Source organism: Etheostoma spectabile, chromosome 17, assembly GCF_008692095.1.
Source record: "Etheostoma spectabile isolate EspeVRDwgs_2016 chromosome 17, UIUC_Espe_1.0, whole genome shotgun sequence".
NCBI lineage: Eukaryota > Metazoa > Chordata > Actinopteri > Perciformes > Percidae > Etheostoma > Etheostoma spectabile.
In genome coordinates, this window is record NC_045749.1 from 23,817,550 (window position 1) to 23,824,633 (window position 7,084).

Below are 7,084 nucleotides of genomic sequence, written 5' to 3' on the forward strand. Positions count from 1 at the left end.
GATTGGCCGTTAAAGGGAATCAAAGAGAACCTCTGATTGGCTGTTAAAGGGAATGAGAGAGGACCTCTGATTGGCTGTTAAACGGAATGGGAGAGGACCTCCAATTGGCTGTTAAACGGAATGGGAGAGGACCTCCAATTGGCTGTTAAGCGGAAAGGGAGAGGACCTTTGATTGGCTGTTAGAGGGAATGGGAGAGGACCTCTGATTGGTTGACTGAATGCTATGCCCGGGACACACCTCTGATTAATGAAGACACTGAGTACAACCCTTTTGTGCTTTGCCCACAGACCCTTTTTCCGCCTTCAAACTAGGAAAAGTGATTTCGTACATGCCCTAAATGCACCTGTACCATGCACGTCACACCGTGCGCCCCTTAAGTTATGGATATTCTGTCAGACCTCTGTTTCAAGTCATAACTTTCATGTTTAAATACAATTTCTTTCAACAATCTTTTCAAACACATTAAGGATTTGTCTTTTTATATTAATTTTGCAATTCATATAGAGACTTAGACTTCTCTTTATTAATCCTTTTGGGATGAAACCCGCAAGGAAATTGAAATTTCCAGCATCAGTTTTAGCAAGAATACAGTATAGCATTGTGTTATTATGTTATTGACATAACTGACTTCTGTATTCAGCACGGCCGAGTCTCTCCAAAGCCACCAATTCAATTTTCAATTCAACACTAAGTGGCTTTAAAACTCTAAAACAAGTAAAATGTGTCTCTATATGAAACGTATTGTTCATATCAAACTATATCTTTACTCCGAAATTGTTTTAGCAGATAAGGAAAGCCAAAAATCCAATTATTTACAACCTATTATCCCATTCAAGTAGTAGATTTCATAGAACTGTGTCCTATGTGCACAGTCCACATAGAAATGCTTCAACCCATACGGGGTTAAACCCAGAACCATCACTGAGACACCATGCCTCCTAAACTAGAGGTGGGCTCAGAGGGAATATGGAACATTGTATTATTTGTGAAAATCTAACCTTTAGATCAGAGATCTTCATCAGGGGTCTGGGACATTTTTTGATTTTTTTTTTTTTCAAAATTCAACATGAATTCAACATATTCCTAGCAATTATAAATCAGCCTATTTGTGAAATGAAAACATTGAAAAGCTTACCACCCCTCCTGCTCTACTTTAAAATGAATACTTTTTTATTAATTCCTTTTTTTCATTTGTTATTTTCATTCCCTAGAAAATGCTGTGGTCAATGAGTGGCGTGCAATGCGTGTGCTGCAATAAAATTTACTAAAAAATACAACTGCAATGCAAAGAGATATGGATTGAGGTTGCTGTCAACAGGACTGCCATCGAGGGGAGGAAAGCTACGTCGTGAATTTACAGGGTTTGGACAAGATTTAGGGTACTCAACACTTTCACATGCATACCATGGATGTATGATTGGAACTGGATGCAGTATTGGAGGCATTCCCCCGTTCATTCATCCTATGAGAGTTGCTCAGTGACGGATGAAGCCAAAAAGGTTATATGCCACATATAAAAATACCCAGATGATCGCCAATGCATTCAGACACTGTAGTATTAGGAATTTATTTTAAATTTCAGTTTGACTTTAACAACCAAATGTGAGTAAAACAGCACTTTTTGTAGACCAACAACATGTAGACTCAGCATCTACCCATACAACGTTTATTTATCCATAAATACCAGACAATGAATTGTTTCTTATTAGAAAGGACAAGGCCTTCTCTGTGATACACTGCCCCTTCATGAAAACAGACCAGGCTCTCTTCCACACTGGCAAGAGGGAAAACCTCAGACCATGTTATATTACGGTTCACACAGAAAATCAGGAAACACTTGTCCTGAAACTGGACATTCAAACACAAACATCCTCTTCCAAAGGGGGCTCACAGTCCACGCCATGGTGAGCTACAGCACTGTGATAGATGGCTTTCAGGGCCCTGGGCAATATTATGTTTGAGCCGAGCCCAGCCCTGAAGGAAGACTCTGGGCCCACCCATACTGTGGGAGCAACATGCCCACTGTTCCTAATGAAGCGTCCTGGAGAACAGAAAATACTCACTGTGGAAACAAAGCACAGCGTTGTACCATTTTGACAAAAACACCATATATTTGGGTGTGTATCTTAAATTAAAACAAATGTCTGTGTGTGTGTGTGTGTGTGTGTGTGTGTGTGTGTGTGTGTGTGTGTGTGTGTGTGTGTGTGTGTGTGTGTGTGTGTGTGTTGATTGCCGACAAATTGAAACTAATACAATTGAAACTTATTTTAAATCCATTTGGATGTTGCACCATCAAGGTGATTGCACAGAAACATAGCACATGCAGCTTTGAAAATAGAGCATTTATCTTTTAACACACATACAAAGCATATCAATCCATGTTGATATTAGAAGATGATTCCCGCTGTGTATTTTGGGTGTAAGAGTCAGGGGTTATGGCCAAAGCTTCGGAGTGCAATTTATTAAGACAACATATTTTAACATTATCTCTCCCGGCCACAGGACTGGGTGGAGAGACTACATCTCCAACCTGGCCTGGGAACGCCTCGGGATCCCCCAGTCAGAACAGGTTGATGTGGCTCGGGAAAGGGAAGTTTGGGATTCCCTGCTGGAGCTGCTGCCCCCGCGACCCGATATAGGATAAGAGGATGAAGATAGATGGATATTTTAATATCCTCCAAGAGAACTATACGTAAACACTGAGTAGGCCTATGCATTGAGATGTGGCTGAGTTCACTCTTGCTTCTTCAGATCCTGGTCAGCTGACTCTGGCCGTGTCCAATCCCTGCAGAGTCAGCTAAACCGCTAGCATGGTGGATAAACGTACAGTAGATGCAGCAAGTCCCTCCCTAGCCTCTGATTGGCTTGTACCCGTTGTCTTCATTGGTTGGATTGGTTAGGTTTAGACATGAGGAGTGACAAGTTAGGATAAGAATACTAGGGTAAGCCAACCAGAGGCAGAATTGGGCACAGAGGGTGGGACATGCATTTACAGCCCAGAATACCGTACTCACATGGTTGTTTTTTTCCGGTTGTGGCTGCTCCATAACGTCTAACGCTGCACAGTTGAGAGCATCCTAGTAACTGCTTCACGGTGTGGTATAGGAACAGCACAATGGATGACAGGAAAGCCCTACAGCGGGAGGTCAAAATAGCTCAAAAGATCATTGGCACACCACTCCCGGCCATTACTGACCTTCATCACACACAGTGTCTGCGACGTGCACACAATATCATCAAGGACAACATACACCCCAGTCATGGACTGTTCTCCATTCTCCCATCTGGAAGATGTTACAGGGGCCTCAGGAGTCACACCAGCAGGCTCAGAAACCGCTTTATTCACAACACCATGATGCTGCTAAACACCAGGACCCAACACCAGGACCCAACACTAGGACCCAACACCAGGACCCAACACTAGCCCCCGTGCCGCCCCGCTCCGCCCCCTTCTACTTTTGTGCAGGGTCTATGGACTGTCAGACTACCTCTGATCACTATGCACTTTACCAATACACCTCTACAATGCTCTATATATGAGCATACTGCATTCTGTCTCTACTATTACATGGACTATGGTCTGATTTCTCATAACTCTATGCACTTTATTTGCTAAATGCACTTAACTTTAATAATTAAACAATGGATTAACATGATCATACTGCATGTCTTTTTAAGCATTGCTATAAAGGAGCGGCACTTTAATGATTTCACTAATAATAAAAATTGATGTTTATTGATCCCCAGTGGGGAAATTACAATTTACACTCTGTTTCGTTAGTAATCACTACACACAGGCCTGAAATACACACACATCCACAAATGGACAGGTGTCAGAGTGAGTGCAGTGCACTGAAGTGAAGTGGCATGTCTCCATCTACCAATCCACACTCTGTACTTAGTCTGTATGGGGACTTGAACCAGCAACCCTCTGGTTGCCAACCCAACTCCCTACAGGCAGAGCTACTGGCTGTCCCTACTTATGCAATGACAATACAGTTAAAACTGATCTAATCTAAGTGTTGTTTTTGTTTTCAAAAAATGCGTCAGAGGGAAACTTTGCTGTCTGTAGAGGACATGGCTCTTCACTTCATCCTCAGGAACCTTTGCCAGGATGCTGTCTGTGGACTTCAGCTCTTCCTTTACCACCGTCCTCCCGGCTCCGCTGAAGGACGAGCTCTCCCAGCTGCACTTGGCTGACTCCGTCTGCAAGTGGATCACAGACTTCCTGTCAGATGGTTCCCCCCCAAGGCTGCATCCTTTCCCCTCTGCTCTTCTCCCTGTACACCAACAGCTGCACCTCACGTCACCAGTCCATCAAGCTCATCAGACGACACCCCCCTCATTGGACTCTGGGGGGGGGGGGGGGGGGGTGAGTGGGCCTACAGGTGGGAGGTTGACCACATGGTGACCTGCTGCAGTCAGAACAACCTGAAGCTAAACGCTCTGAAGACAGTAGAGAGGGTTGTGGACTTTAGGAAGGCTGCAGGCACCACCCCCCGCCCCCCCATCAACCTGGGTGACTTCACAGTCAACCTTGTGGAGTCCTTCTGCTTCAGTTTACTTTAATTTTATTTAAAGTGTCAGACATAGAGTAATACTGAAATATGACTCATTATAATTAAAGCAGTGGTTTTAATGAAATGACATGATTAACAGTTTGAATAACAGAACTATGACAGGTCATAACAGTGATAGACATACATGCTTCTCCTTTATTCAAGAACAAATGTATCTGCAATTGTACATGGTTGGCCCCAATTAAACATGACAATATGATGTAACATGGAATCCAGTTATATAGAATACTCTCTACAGGATTTTGAAAGGGTACCAAACAGATAACCTGAAGCTTTGACACATTTTGAGAAGATTAGTTTCTGAGCAGTTTTTCAAGTACAAAAGCATTTACTTTATAAGATGAGTAGTCCCACCCTCAGGTTTGTTGACACGTTAGAGGATGACGTCTATCCTAGCAAGTTGCTGTCTCGATATGGTAAGTCTCACTAGTCTGGCGTAACTAATGTGGATTCAGGATAACACATTGGAACAGTTTCTACAGTACACAGTATAATAATTGTACTAACTTTGATTAGTAAACGTTTACATGGTGTCTTTTTACCAAAACCCAATATCCTGAGAGTTACTGTAATGTTTTACATTAAATACTCTGCTGCTTTGCACTACCTCTGTATCTCTTCACAATACATTATTATTTCCTTGCTTTGTAGGTAATTTCTCATAAATCGACCTGTAGAGACAAACATAAGATACGATAAGAAGATATTGTATCCCTACAGTAGGGGAAATTGCGGTTTGCAACAGCAAAGATAGATAAGTGTACAGAGATTGACAAGTGTACAAAATATAGCAAACCGTATTATACAAGAAATTACACATGAATAATTAAATTGCACTATGAAAATTGCCCAAATAAAAAATGATGCACAGATGTAATGATAATGGCACATGGGATACAGGATATATTTCACAGAGTCAACAGGTTTCATTGTCCAGTCTGACGGCCGCTGGAAGGAAAGATCTGCGGTATCTCTCCTTCACACAGCGGGGGTGCAGCAGCCTGTCACTGCTCTCCTACACCTGTACAGTTTACTGAGAGTTTGTGCATACACTTAGCTATCCTTATGTAAGGAAGATATATAAATGGCAGAATTCACCTTTTCGATAATTGTAATCTTGGTAGTTGATGTTCATTTCTACCCGTTTTTGGATCAGTCTTGCCTGAACATGTGCAGATGTGGCAAACTGGAAAACACTGACCAATCAGAGTAGACTTGATCTTTTTAGGGAGGGGTGGCTTAAAGACACATGGGCCAAAATGGACTGTTTGAGACAGGGGGGGAGTACTGGTGCTGCAGCACATACAGTATGGGTTAAGGAAACACTCAGGAGCAGCACAACTCACTTTGGGGACTTTGGGGAGACTTTTATGACTTACACAGTAGCATTTGTTGGACTCTCAATTGAGGAGAGATAAAAGGTAGACAGTACAGTTTAACCACAACATGTTGTTTGTGTAACTCTCTGAAGTTCCTGTCTTCTGGAAGTTGTATTTAAACTCATGCTGGAGACGTGAAGTTTAGCCTGTCCCTCGATGAAATCAAAGATATTGCTGGTGAGGGTTTAACTAAAGCCTAGTTATCCCCGACCTCCAAAAGGAGACATTCCCTTATCATGCAGCTGTCTAGATTCTCTCAATCTGTCCAGACAAAAAACATAATTATACATGGACCGGTTGGTTATTATATTCTCTTCCCCTGACCTGTGACATATGAATGACCTGATGTGGTCTAAGCTTTCCCTTTGTCTCATCATACCACAACACGGTGCTTCTGGAAATCCCACCACAGTATGAAAAATAATTTTGGTTTTTGAACATTAAACCGTGTAAATGTTTTCCAGTAGTTCCTGCATGAACTTGGAAACCAGCGGATGTTTCCTTTAATATCTACATTTGCCTAGGACACACAATAAACACCCCAGTACTTTGGAAAGAAAAAAGTATGAACAATGTTATCAAATCCCTTTTTTTGAAAGCGAGACAGAGAGAATGGGAAACTCCAACGGTTTATCTATTTGTCTTTACATAACATGCCGAGGAGCTTGGAGCCATGATTTACTCCATGTCCCAGAATCTGTTTTGGGTATCAGATTCAGGACACAGAAGCACAGCTGTCTCATGGAGCTGCTTTATTGCACAGAGATGATGTTAAACAGTTCTGTTGGACATGTTTTTATCATCAATATTGCTTTTGGCACACTTTTAAGTATGTATTTGTTCATAATTATGATTATTTATTTCACTTTCATTTAGAGAAACATCCTGAAACAGTTGAACAGTTAAATTACTGAACTGTATATAAGTAATAAAGCCGAGCAACTGCATCATTTCTACATTTTGTCAGGCTGGCAGTAGATTCAGGAGCAGACAGGTTGGGAAACAGGAATAGAGGTTGATTGAATACAACGGAAAAAATGGTGCAAAGAAATCCTCTGAGACTGAGAGCGGGCAGACAGGTGGGAGGCAGGTCCAAAAAACAACGATTAGGCTCGTGCAGGCAG